Here is a 13652-nt window from a genome sequence, read left to right as displayed (position 1 = left end):
CTTGCAAAATGAGACACAGTTGCTCAGAAAAAAGAGACTCAATGGGAACAAGCCATTAAAGGTTCCGGATCAAAACACCCCATAAACGCACCTGTAACTTCAACACTGGATAAGGGCAGCTTCTGAGGGAAAGAACCTCCTTTGCTCCTCATCATGAGACGCAAACACAAAAAAGTCCCTGGAGCCCATGTTGTATGAGTTAAGTCCTTCTGAAAAAGCTATCTGCCCAAAATAGTGAAGGGCCTGACATGCAGAGAGCCGGAGGGACTTCTGTCAGGAACCAGAGTTTTCTGGGGGTGGGTAGAGGGAGCGATTTGAAGGTGATGCCTATCTACCCCATGGGCCAGGAACATGGCTGGCCCTAGAATTTCTAACATTTATTTGGGAAAGGGCGGGGGGCTCCCATAGGAAGAGCGGCTCGGTTTGAGATCCTCCCCCCTCTTCTTGCTCCTGCTACAGCCTTCACCCCTCTCTCTCACCTGGCCACGCAACCAAGGAGACAAATAGCCCCCGCCTTGCTAGAGAGGGCTGCAAACAATGGTACCCTTTGAGACAGTGGCGGCATGGCTCCTTACCTGCAGGAATTCCTGGCTGCCTGGGCCAGGTGTGCAGCCGGAGAGGGTGGACGAGGAAGCAAAAAGGGAAAAGGGTCTCCTCTGGGATGTGCAGGAGAAAGGACCCCCCAGTTTTCCAAGCGGTGGGTGCCGTTTTCCCTTGATGGGCTAGGGCAGCTCGAAAGGGGCCCTCAAGGAGCTTCCATCGCTGCAGCAGTCGGTCCCACAGACTCCAGGTGGCCAGAGCTGTACAGTGCGTGTCCCGCCTTGTCTCACTGGGGGCTGCTGATATTACATAACAGGAGCCGCCCCTGTGCAAGGGGCAGGGAAACCACAGGGCCGGTGGCGGCAATGGCTCAAGGGTTTTGTTCCCTCCCACAAAGCCTTGTGTTGCACCCTGCCTTTCCAAGAAAGGCCACAGAGCCGTCTCCTATCTGCACTTACAGAGCTCGAAGGAAGAGAGTCCACAGAACACCACAAACACACACACACACACACCACGAAGGAAGAAAATGAGAGAGAGGGTATCTGCCGCTCCGAGGCTACCCAGGCAGAAACATGCACTGCAAACAGATATAAACGAACAGGGATGCCAGAGAAAGGAATAAAATGAGGGAAGACAAGCAGAGTACATGCAAGACTGCGCTTCAATACGCTGCACAGGGCCGGCTCTGTCATTAGGTGGGGTTAGGCAGCTGCCTCAGGCGGCAGATAATAAGGGGCTGGGAGAAGATGGAGTGGCGTGTGTCACACGCCCTGCCCTGCGCCCCCTAAACTAGCCTGCTGCACCCAAGTAGAGTGGCGGGTGATCTCTCTCGCCTCTTGTCGGTTTCTGTATATGGAATTGGTGGAGGTGGTGAGGCGCCATCTTGTCCTTTGCCTCAGGCGGCGGAATGTCTTCCACTGGTCCCGAATGTGCAGGTCACACTCATGCTGGGACACAACCTAAGTGTTCCCACCTGCAAGGAATAACTGGACGCAGCGTGAGAAAGCTCACGACAGACGCTCCACAGGGACACACTGCAAGATGGTGCTGGGCATGAGGAGAGGTTACATTTCAGATGCAAGGCCGCCATTTAAGAAACACACAAAGAGAACCAGAGGTTGTAGCTATGCTACAAACCTGAGGAATTATTTTTTTTTAATGCTTTAAGTGTTCTTGGGGTTTCTTGAGAATGGTCGTTTTGTGGCAATGCTAAGCATTCCTGGGTGAACGTCTTAATCCTGTCATGGGGTTACGGGTCCCAGGGTTTCTTGAGGGAAACCATGACAGTGCACTAGATTACAGTAATAGTGGAGACATACCCACCCACTTCCATGTCATTCTCACTGTCTTGCACATATCTTTCTCTTTCGCTCACTATCTTCCATGCTCTCATAAGCTTGAAAAAAGAGACAAGGCATGTATTTTTGTAAACTAAGAAATCTTTAATAAATATATATATATAAACTTAAAAAATAAAAATAAATGAACACCCCTCTCAAGAATTCCATGCAAAATATGCTCCTGACCACTCCTCTTCCTGTCACATTCACTCTCTCTCTCTCTCTCCATTAGGGTTTAGTTTTGAGATTAATTAGTGCCTCCTTTGGGAAAGGTCTGTACGGTAGCAACATGAGAAGCGGCCTTTTCTGCAGTGGCTCCCCATTTATGGAATGCTCTCCCCAGAGAGGTTTGGCTGGCACCTTCATTAGACACCAGCAGAAGAATCCGGTTTTTGGGGGGAAAGTACTTTTAAACATTTTTTCAATTCATCATAGATCATTTCCCAATACTCTTTTACCCTTTTACATGTCCACCACATATGAAAGAATGTTCCTTCTGCCTCTTTGCATCTCCAGCACTTATCTGATTCTGTCTTGTACATCCTATCAAGTCTGTGAATCATTTCCAGGCAGTTCTCCTTCAAAGAATAACATGCTGTAAATTTCAAATCACTTTCCCAGAGTTTGTCCCAGAGGTTAATATTTATATTGTGTCCTATATCTATTGCTCAGTGTGTCATTGAGGCCTTAGCAAGCTTGTCTTTTGTTTTCCATTCTAATAATAGATTATGCATTTTAGACAAAAGTTTCTCTTTGTTTTGTACAAATTCTTCTTTGAATTGTTTTATATATATATACAGTATTGGAAGCTGCCCAGAGTACTGAGGCAACCCAATAAGATGTGTGGGGTATAAATAGTAAAATTATCATTATGGAATGGGAGGTCCCTATTTTCATTGGAGGAATATTGGAGGGTACACACCAGGCGAAAACATTCCTTTTCAACCAGGCATTTGGCTGATTGACATCTGATGCCTTTTAAATGTGCTGTGGGAGGGGAGATTATTGGTTCGTTGCTGTTTTTCTTTTTACTATGTATTTTGTCATTTTCATATTGTGATTCTATGTTGCAAACCACCCTGAGATCTGCGGATGAAGGGCAGTGTACAAATTAAATAAATAAATAAATACAACTACAATTTCTGCAAGACTGGATCCTCTGCCTTTTCACAGTATCCCAACAGGCAGAAATCTAACAGGTGCAGCCCTTCCCAGCTCTTACCTCCACGTGCATAAAAGCTTCACGTGCTTCATTCCGGCCTGTCCAGCTGTCATTCAAGGCTGAAGAGCACAGCTAGTAGAATGGACCAGTCGCTGCCTCTCAGTGTAACCTACCTGCCGGGGTTGTTGTGGGAAGAAAATGAGGAGGACGAGAACCGCCTACACCATCTGGAGTGACTTGGAGGAAAATGTGTTCTATAAATGCAATAAACAAAATTATAGCAAAAAATAAAAATAAAATAAAATAAAATGCAATGATGCCCTGAAACATGATCCAGCTGTGGACATCTACTGTTACACACTTCCCACAAGTTAAGGCTTGTGGTTTCTTGCCTTGATGCTTGTGGCCAATACATGTGGCCTTCTGTGCATGTGTCCTGGCATAGAAGGGACTCTGCCTGTTGTTCTGCTCACTGGAAACCTCTCAGGGGTCAGCAAACTTTTTCATCAGGGGGCCGGTCCACTGTCCCTCAGACCTTGCGGGGGGCCGGACTACATTTTGGAAGAAAAAATATGAACGAATTCCTATGCCCCACAAATAACCCAGAGATGTATTTAAAATAAAAGGACACATTCTACTCATGTAAAAACACGCTGATTCCAGGACTGTCCACAAGCCGGATTTAGAAGGCGACTGGGCCGGATCCGGCCCCCGGGCCTTAGTTTACCTACCCACGCTAGGGCATGGAAAAGATGCCTGTGCCTTTAATAGGCCTGCACCTGTAAACATCCAGAATGTTTACTGGGGGGTGATAAAAGAGGCCTTTGTTTCCCCACTCAGGAGTGGGATGGCCTCATGGGGAGGGAGCCCCTCTTGTAGCAGGTGGATGCTTGGATGGCCAGACAATACGCTTCCAACCTGTTCATGCCTCTCCTTCCAACATCTGCTGCCCACTACTTGCTTAACATTATTTTTAAAGTCGGTTGAGAGTTCCACCTGCAGTTGTCCCACCTCCTTCTGCATCTCGCCCTGCCCAATACGGAAACCCAGAGGGTTCTCCATGAGGATACATGGCCCACTCTGGCTAATAAAGGTTCCCCACTCTTGCTATAGAAGGACGCGTGTGGCGCCACAACCCCAGAGTCGGCCACGACTGGACCTAATGGTCAGGGGTCCCTTTACCTTTACCTTTTACTCTTGCTATAGGGCAACTCTCATGGCAGCCACTCAGATGGATAAAACCCATTCCATAAGCTGCCTCCTTTCGTCAGGTTGCATGTTTACAAAGCAGGATGCCATCACAATGTAGGTAAATTGTATGACCCGGGCAGAATCGCTGCAAAAATATCTGTAGTTTGCCATGATTGGGGAACGGAAGGTGGCAGAGTGTGTGTGTTTGGGGGCAGGAATGGGCAGCCGAAATAAATCCTAGGATGGGACGCATTTCTCCTGCTCAAGGTCCTTTTCCCACCCTGTGCTGCCAAACATAAAGGTAAAGGTAAATGGACCCCTGACTAGTCGTGGCCAACTCTGGGGTTGCGGCACTCATCTCGCTTTATTGGCGGAGGGAGCCGGCGTACATCTTCTGGGTCATGTGGCCAGCATGACTAAGCCGCTTCTGGCGAACCAGAGCAGCACACGGAAATGCCGTTTACCTTCCTGCCAGAGTGGTACCTATTTATCTACTTGCACTTCGACGTGCTTTTGAACTGCAAGGTTGGCAGGAGCAGGGACCGAGCAACGGGAGCTCACCCCGTCGTGGGGATTCAAACCGCCGACCTTCTGATGGGCAAGTCCTAGGCTCTGTGGTTTAACCCACAGCGCCACCCATATCCCGCTTCACTGCCAAACGTAGTCACATGTTAAATTAATTAAGTTAAAAGAACCGGTCATACATCTGTATCGATTGCTGGCTTAGAAGGTCATTAGCATATTTGGGGGGGCAGTTTGTCACATGAGCGGTGATGTTTCGCTGGGTTGTCCATACATCAGCACACATTGACTTCCATTTGCTCCTCACTTGAGCGCAACCTCCCTCTTTTCGTTCCCGGCAGCCCAAATGACAGGAGTGTGCCCTTTTCCAGTTGCACATCGGGATTTCAACAATAAGTTTGGAGGAGTCGTTCTCTCGAGGTCTCACGCCATGCGGAGGATTTCTTAATTGCAGTACATATACGGGGACTTTGAAGAGCTTGTGCAAGACCTCTTTTTCAGGATTTTGGTAGAGCTAAATGCTAGTCTTGTGCAACACCACTCTATAAGTACATATTTTTTTTCAAGAAACAACAACAAATGGAGATAGATGTTGCTCCTGTCCGAAAAGCACGAGACTCCCTTTAGCCCATAGTGAACAGAAACAAACGTATTTCAACAACCTGTTTGCAACATAAGGACCCCATCTGGATGCACCCTTACACAACACTATAAAGTATTGTGTTCAGTGGAACCGTCTCCCTGTCAGCATCGCCCTTGAGCCAGTGCCACCGACTGGACTCATCCACTTCAGCCCCGACTGGGCCAGGCGAGCTGGGTAGCACTTCCAGAGACCACCTTCTGCACAGGAACAGGTCAAAGTGCTGTGGACTCACAACTCAGAGTTGTGAGCACCGGATTCACTCCAACAAGAAGACAGTCGTCGCACAGCAGAGTACAGCAGAGTATAGCAGAGCATAGACGACTCAGAGAGCAGCTCTGTAGAATATCTTCTTTTATTCTATCTACAACTATAATACACAACTATGTACAGAGCTAAATGAGGTCTAAATGAAAATGCTGTACGGCACTGAGTGTCTGCAGCTGCTCTTAGCAGCATCCTTATCTATACACACAATCTCTCTCTAACACTCAGTCTCTCTCTCTCTCTTTGATGTGAGGCTGGAGCGGAATAAGTAGAGAGCAGAAACCGCCCCCTCCTCTCTGGAGAATCAGCAGAGAACATCAGCAGATTCTTGGATATGGGAGGGGTGAAATCTCCTCACTCCCTGGTAAGCATGCCCAGAATTGTGGGCACTTCTGACTGTGTGGCTATAGCTTAATATCTGACCCACTTCCCAAATACCTACAAAGGATGTGTGCAATCCAATCCAGTGAAGATGGCTCAAAAAACCACTGTTTTAAAGCATGGTTTGCTTGGATTGATCACATTATGCCACATAATATAAAGAGGCAGGGGGAGAGAACCTCAGGCCTGGGGGCTGAAGGCAGTTCTCCCAGTATTTTGGGTGTCAACACTCTCTAAAGCTCACACCATCCCCTGCCCCGACTCCGCAACCTCCTCAGGTGCTTCTGGCCTGGCTGAAATGTACCCTCTAAGGCTCTCGCTTGCCTGGATTGAGACTGGAGAAGCGAATGGGTGTCCGTAGAACCCTCTGACTTTTGCATGGCTGAAGTGCAGCCACATCCGAAAGGAAGAGTCACCTCCATTGTCCAACCTGCTTTTGCATCCGGTCCTGCCCATCACTGGAACATGGCCCCCAGAAGGAAATGTGTCCCTCTCTGGCTGATAAAGCTTCCCCACTCCTGCTATAGGGCAACTCTGATGGCAGCTGCCCAGACGAATAAAACCCGTTCCAGAAGCTGCCTCCTTTCGTCGGGTTGCATGTTTACGAAGCAGGATGCCATCACAATGTAGGGAAATTGTATGACCCGGGCAGAATTGCTGCAGTAAAATGTCTGCAGCTTGCCATGAATGGGGAACAGAAGCTGGTCAAGTGTGTCTGTGGGGGAGGGGATGGATAGCCAAAACAAGACCTAGGAAGGGATGCATTTATCCTGCTCAAGGTCCTTTTCCCACCCTGCACTGGCAACCACAGTCACATCCTACAACACTGCCCACCACAGGAAGGTCGTTACTGTGGTTTCTGTGGCTCCTCCTGTCTCTTTCTGCCATATGGACAACTTAAAAAAACAACAAAAAGTTCCCCAGGGGCTGGATCTATTTCTGGATATTCCCTGTAGGCGTCTTTGCATGCAACACAGGAATTTGGGCAGAGAGACAGAGATGGATGTCACTGTCACGAGAGCTGTGTGTATTGCAATCCTGTTGCACTTCATAGGGAAATTCCAGAGGCAAGATTATTTTGGCTGTCCATTGATTCTGAAGGCAGCAAGAAGCCGGCATATTGTAGGCATGGTTATCAAGTGGATGCTACCTATGTAGGCTTGCTTGCATCCCTTCCCCTGTAAGATTTAATCCAGTGCCTTAAAGCAGCTGAATGAAGGGAGAGACTTGGCTTTCCAGTGTGAACATTCCGGGTATGTTCGCGTTAACACTCCCACTGCTAGTTTCTGAAGTTATCTTCATGTGACGTTAGCCACAATCTCTTTTGATTCTGCAGTTTCTTTACAAATATTGCTGTTGGATGCAGTCTCCCCCCACCAGCTTCAGTCCAAGCAAACTTAAGCAACATTCACTTCATACTTCAGAATTGAGTGAACATTTGAGATAGCTGTTGCACATGTGCAGATAATTGCGTATACGAAGATAGCTTCATGAATAGGAATTCTAGGTGGGTTGTAAAGGGCAGGTAACCCAAAAAGGCCATGTGAGTTGGGTGACGAGATCTTTGCCCCCTCTCTGGTGTGAACAACATTGTGCAAATGGGGCTTGAAACACGGTGGGGAGAGGGGGATAACTTTGCTGTGTTTTAAGCCGTGAATGTGAACATATCCCTTATCTCCCAGCGTGGCACGGTGGGCTGTTTTGGTTCGGGGCAATGAATACCTTCCCCCTGCTAAAAGGCATGACTTAGTTGCTGATGTGTTTGTGCAACAAATGGAGCCAAGATCAGTCCAGCTCCTTCTAAGGGTAAAGGTAAAGGTACCCCTGCCCGTACGGGCCAGTCTTGACAGACTCTAGGGTTGTGCGCTCATCTCACTCTAGAGGCCGGGAGCCAGCGTTGTCCGCAGACACTTCCGGGTCACGTGGCCAGCGTGACAAGCTGCATCTGGCGAGCCAGCGCAGCACACGGAACGCCGTTTACCTTCCCGCTGGTAAGCGGTCCCTATTTATCTACTTGCACCCAGGGGTGCTTTCGAACTGCTAGGTTGGCAGGCGCTGGGACCGAACGACGGGAGCGCGCCCCGCCGCGGGGATTTGAACCGCCGACCATGCGATCGGCAAGTCCTAGGCGCTGAGGTTTTACCCACAGCGCCACCCGCGTCCCGGCAACATGTTATTTGCACAGCGCCACCCGCGTCTAGCAACATGTTATTTGCACACGGACTGTATGCATGTTGGGTTTGAAGGGCATCAAAATTAGACGCTGCATGTCATGTGTGACGAACAGCATGTGCGTACAGATCAGCACACATGTTGGATGTAATGTGTGAACAGCCTTAAGTGAACAGGGTCTTAAGGGGGGCACAGAAGTCCAGAACGGCAATTGGAAGGGGCCCCAATCTAACCCTCTCTGAAGCCTCTATCTGCCAAGGCCACTCCCCACAGTCTGTGGGATATTATGAAACCAGAAAGGGAGGAGGGGAGGAGGCAGCTGGCAGGGCCAGGAAGGAGCCTTGTGTTGAGTTATCAGCTCCTCACAAGGCATCCGCCTTCCTAACTTCCTGTGCAACTGGTCGACAGGCTTCTGCGGCAGTTATTCCTAAGCCAGGCGCTTCCCCCCACCAACAGTCAGGATCCCCCAGAGACAGACCAGCTGAATATCCTCACCGCATCATGATGCTTGGGGGGCAGAGGGGCCAGGAGGGGCTGGGGATAGAGACCCTCACCCATCATCATGTATACATGTCCTTGCAGCAGAAACAGAAAAAAATTCTTAGGGCTATAGTCCTATGCAAACTTAACTTGGGAGTAAGTCCACAAAACAATAACTAAATACGGTAAATCAATGAGACTTACTTCTGAGTAGACATGGTTATGAGTGGCCAGCTCCTAATTCTTTCCTAGGGTTGGCAGCTCTGTTCCTGAAATATGGCGTTTGCAGCTTTCCGAACTGCATGGAAAGGGGGACATTACACCAGATGGGGTAGCTTCTGCCACCATTGCATTAAGCATGAGAGCAGAAGCCATTTATTTACCGTATTTTTTGCTCTATAAGACTCACTTTTTCTCTCCTAAAAAGTAAGGGGGAAAGTGTGTGCATCTTATGGAGCGAATGCAGGCTGCGCAGCTATCCCAGAAGCCAGAACAGCAAGAGGGATTGCTGCTTTCGCTGCGCAGTGATCCCTCCTGCTGTACTGGCTTCTGAGATTCAGAATATATTTTTTTCTTGTTTTCCTCCTCCCAAAACTAGGTGCGTCTTGTGGTCTGGTGCATCTTATAGAGCGAAAAATACTGTATTTATTGAATTTATATACCGCCCTATACCCGGGGGTCTCAGGGCGGTTCACAGAATAAAATCAAGATATAAAACCACAAAATACATGATAAAAATAAAAATAACAAACCAACAGTCGTCCCCCCCTCCCAAAAGAAACATTTTAAAAGGGCATAGGATGTAAATCAGGTCAACCAAAGGCCTGGTTAAAAAGGAACATTTTTGCCTGACGCCTAAAGGTGCATAATGAAGGCGACAGGTGAACTTCCCTGGGGAGAGCAGTCCAAAGATGGGGAGCCACTGCAGAGAAGGCCCTGTTCTCATGTTGCCACCCTCCAGACCTCTTGAGGAGGAGGCACACGAAGGAGCGCCTCAGAAGGTAATCTCAGGGTCCGAGTAGGTTCATATGGAAAGAGGCAGTCCTTGAGGTATTGCGGTCCTGTGCCGTTTAAGGCTTTATAGGTCAAAACCAGCACTTTGAATTGGGCCCGGAAACTAACTGTTAGCCAGTGCAATCAGACCAGGATCGGTGTAATATGCTAAAACTGTCTTGCTCCGGTGAGCAACCTGGCTGTTGAATTCTGCACTAGCTGAATTTCCAAACCATCTTCAGAGGCCATACTAAAACAAACAACAAGAAAAAATCCCTTCTGTTGAACTTGTAAAGTTGTACAAACCCACTTAGGATCTGGAGCTGACAATCCTGCTCCTCGGTTTTTTCTAAGTGCTAGAATTCATTGGCTTTTGCTGCTCCCTTTGGCTCAGAATCCAAGAGAGCAGTCCTTGAGAAAATACTTGAATCCCTCCCCCTGCATTCAGTTCCTCACCCTTGCCCTAAGACCCCTGACACCTACACAATCCTTGAAGACTTTTCGCCTAGCACTGCCAGCTTTGTTATTGGTCTCCGCCCCTGTGCTCTTAACAGCAGTGGGTTCTGCAGATAATGGCAGAGGCTGGCGCTTATTCACACCATGTGGTGCTCTCAAGTGCCCCATCTCAGCAGGACGACCAGGAGGGAGCCCCTCCAAGCAAAACACCACGTTTTGATGTAAGTGAAGCACTACATCTTGCCAGCCAAAGAATGGCCCCTCTGTAAGAGTGTTGTCTCCCTCGTCTAAAATTACCCAACTTTGCTTGTCATTTAAAAAGTGACTTGGGTTGATTACTGCAGAGAATGCCGTTGTTGAAAGAGCAAGAGCACACTAGGCTGTTATATGTTTTTCCTCCTCCTCCCTGGGAGGTTCCCTGGAATGGTGTGACCTGGCAACCTTATCAGCAAACCCAAAGCAAAATGAGCGGGGTGAGAGGGTGCACAGAGCTCAGACTGTCTCCCAAGACTTACTAGACATTTACAAGGCTAAAATACTACCTAGTCCTTGCTGGCTACACCAGTTACCAGGGTGATTCTGTGCCATATTTAAAGAGTTGGTGATCATCTTTAAAGCCTAAACATTAGCAGGTTAGCTAAAGAACAACCTACATCAGGTGCGGAGAACCTTTGGCACTCCAAATGTTGCTGAACTAGAATTCCCATCATCCCTAGCCAATAGCCATGCTTGCTTGGAGTTGCAGCTCAGCAGTATCTGGAGCAGTGGCAGAGCTTTAAAATTTCAGTGGTACCTTGCGCCCTGCCAAAATTTGATTCCCCCCCCCCTCTATAGTTCGTCATTGTTGTGGCACCCTCTTGGCTCAGCGCCCAGTGTGGGCAACCGGTTGTGCTCCCCTAAATCTGCCTCTGAGAGTCAAAGGTTCCCCACACATAGTTTAAAGCTATACAAAAGTGCCCAGGCTCCGACATTGGCCACAGAAGCCTTGCTTGCAGGCGCATCGATAAGCTCCACCAGACAGGCTAGTCTAAGAAACAGGGCCTTTTCGGTGGTAGCCCCATCACTGTGGAACTGTCTCCAACAAGACATGCATCTAGCTCCCTTGCTGGTCCTGCTCCAACAGGTCTTAAAGACTTTGCCACTTCAGTTTGCTTTAACTGGATAAAGTTGGTGGTCTGTAATTGGTGCTCCTGATATCTATGGTGTGTGGGTATTTTGGATGGTTTAATTGCTTTATATCTTACGGTTTATAATCTCTCTTTATATCTTACGTATAATCTCTCTGCAAAAAAATAAATAAATCAGACCAACTGCTTAACAAAGAGGAGATATAATCTAACCTCCTGTTCATGCAAATCAGGATGGATGCTGAATAAACAGGTCGTGTGGAGGAGCCTGAGAGGGCATCAATAGCAGCAGGGAGATTTAGGGAAGTGGGCTGGTGGTAGTGCGATAAAAAGATAATACTGATCAATACATGATTTGTGTCTGTATTTTAAAGATAAAAATATATAAACATTGGACAAATTACACATTTAAAACATTGGCATCTTTGGCTCATCTCAAGTTATCTTTGGGACAAAAAACTTGAATGGCATCAGAAAAAGGCACAAGAGAAGATACAAATATATTAGTGTTCAAATTCCACATTTTACACAATGGCATCTTCGGCTCGCCTCAAGTCCAAATGGAGTGTATGGGCCAATATATTAGTGTTCAAATTCCACATTTTACACAGTGGCATCTTGGGCTCGCCTCAAGTCCAAACGGAGTGTATGGGCCATAAAATGGCAAATGCAATTCAGTTTAAAGAAGTGTAAAGTGCATCAGATTGCTGGGACAAATAATAATAATAATAATAATAATAATAATAATAATAATAATAAGTGCTTTAAGAAAAAAATGTGCTGGCACTCACCATGAAGTTGTTACAGTAAGTACCACAGGTGTCGGTACTGCGTACTCTTGAGTACCCCCAGGGAAAAAAGCACTGTTTATAACAACAATTTCACATTAAGGCTCATGGGGTCTGAATAGGCAATGCCTAGCAGAGTCATCAACTGTTTAGATATGACCAGTCCTTGAAACACAATTTTCCTAATGGTGAAGGAAAGAAGAAGAAGAAAACCTGGTATGGAGTTGGCTGTGCAAACTCAAGCAAGGTCTTACTGTGACCCTCCTGATGTTGTTGGGACTCCAGCTCCCATCAACCCTGACCATTGACCATGCTGCCTGAGGCTGATGGGACTTGAGGTCCAGCAATACCTGTGAGGTCATTTCTTCCAGCTAGACTGGTGACTGGGGGCGGCCGCCGAGACCATATAACACCGGTCTTGAAAGACCTACATTGGCTCCCAGTATGTTTCCGAGCACAATTCAAAGTGTTGGTGCTGACCTTTAAAGCCCTAAACGGCCTCGGCCCAGTATACCTGAAGGAGCGTCTCCACCCCCATCATTCTGCCCGGACGCTGAGGTCCAGCGCCGAGGGCCTTCTGGCGGTTCCCTCATTGCGAGAAGCAAAGCTACAGGGAACCAGGCAGAGGGCCTTCTCGGTAGTGGCGCCCGCCCTGTGGAACGCCCTTCCAGCAGATGTCAAAGCGATAAACAACTACCTGACATTCAGAAGACATCTTAAGGCAGCCCTGTTCGGGGAAGTTTTTAACGTGTGATATTTTACTGTATTTTTGGTTTTTATGGAAGCCGCCCAGAGTGGCTGGGGAGGCCCAGCCAGATGGGCGGGGTATAAATAATAAATTATTATTATTATTATTATTATTATTATTATTATTATTATTATTATTATATTCCCCAACCCAGTTTTTTGGTTTCCTCTCCAAGAGCTAAGGCACACGTTATGGTCATTCAAATCATGTGTTACCACCTCGGGGAGGCATATTTGATTAAAGATACACCAGAGGTCAAGGGTTTAAAATACTCCAACGAGGGCTTCAACTGCACATTGTAAATACAGTACAGTCGTACCTTGGGTTACATACGCTTCAGGTTACATACACTTCAGGTTACAGACTCTGCTTTCCCAGAAATAGTGCTTCAGGTTCACTTTGCTTCAGGTTAAGTTTGTTAAGTTCAGGTTAACTTTGCGTCAGGATGAGAACAGAAATCATGGTCCGGTGGCACGGCAGCAGCAGGAGGCCCCATTAGCTAAAGTGGTGCTTCAGGTTAAGAACAGTTTCAGGTTAAGAATGGACCTCCGGAACGAATTAAGTACTTAACCCGAGGTGCCACTGTAAATTCCTGCCAACCTAGCAGTTCGAAAGCACGTCAAAGTGCAAGTAGATAAATAGGTACCGCTCTGGCAGGAAGGTCAACGGCGTTTCCATGCGCTGCTCTGGTTCGCCAGAAGTGGCTTAGTCATGCTGGCCACATGACCCGGAAGCTGTACGCCGGCTCCCTCGGCCAATAAAGCGAGATGAGCGCCGCAACCCCACAGTTGGCCACGACTGGACCTAATGGTCAGGGGTCCCTTTACCTTTACCTTACCACTGTA

The 13652-nt window shown here is 47.7% G+C and overlaps 1 protein-coding gene across 1 annotated transcript in view; it reads right to left on the bottom strand.

Moving 5' to 3' along the window:
- NFE2 (nuclear factor, erythroid 2) overlaps positions 1 to 962 on the bottom strand; it is a 33526-nt gene extending 32564 nt beyond the window's left edge. The window contains exon 1 of the mRNA XM_083599427.1: positions 576 to 962. The gene's annotated coding sequence lies outside the window, so the exon portion shown is untranslated. The remainder of the gene's footprint in view (positions 1 to 575) is intronic.
- Positions 963 to 13652: the final 12690 nt, after the last annotated feature.

Source organism: Podarcis filfolensis, assembly GCF_964270895.1.
Source record: "Podarcis filfolensis genome assembly, chromosome: 2".
Lineage (NCBI taxonomy): Eukaryota > Metazoa > Chordata > Lepidosauria > Squamata > Lacertidae > Podarcis > Podarcis filfolensis.
This window is presented reverse-complemented; position numbering and strand designations above follow the sequence as displayed.